Source organism: Fulmarus glacialis, unplaced genomic scaffold (genome assembly GCF_000690835.1).
Source record: "Fulmarus glacialis isolate BGI_N327 unplaced genomic scaffold, ASM69083v1 scaffold6208, whole genome shotgun sequence".
NCBI lineage: Eukaryota > Metazoa > Chordata > Aves > Procellariiformes > Procellariidae > Fulmarus > Fulmarus glacialis.
In genome coordinates, this window is record NW_009230031.1 from 12,636 (window position 1) to 13,282 (window position 647).

Genomic DNA, 647 nt, shown 5'->3' on the forward strand with positions numbered 1-647 from the left:
GATGACCAGAGCTTTCTGGCCAACACCAACTGCGCCTGCTCTCCTACGTGAGGAGGATGGTGGGGGTCCCCGACTCTGGTGAGCCCTGGCTGTGGGGCTGCAGCTCCCCCCCACCTTGGCAGCAGCACCAGCGCTTCGTCCCATCTCCAGTGGGATGCCGCACAGGCTTCCCATGGCGTGGGGGCAGCGGGGAGGGGGGGGGGGCCGGCTTCCCATGGCGTGGGTGCAGTGGTGAGGGGGGGGGGCCCCAGCTCACCATGCCAGCAGCCCACCGCACCCTTCCCAGCTTTTCCAGATGTCATTGACCTGTGTGACGAGCTGGGCACCCCCAAGGTGCTGTTTCGGGGGACCAGCCTGAGTGAGAGGGCCAGTGAGTTCCTACAGGCACGTGGCACCTACTATGTGTGCAGGGTGGAGTTCAGAGTGCCTGGTAGGTGTCCAGGCAAGCGGAGCCCCCCAGTCCCTGGGGGTTCCAGCAGTGCATGGGGTGATGGGGTGCAGCGGGCAGGAGTGACCACAGGGCTGTCCCACAGGGACCGAGGAGGAGCATGCGTGTTGGTCCTTCACACCCCTCCTGCAGCACCCCAGCCCAGTGCTGACAGGTGGGCAAGGGGATGAGAATGGGGAGCGGCCGGTTGGGGGCGGGC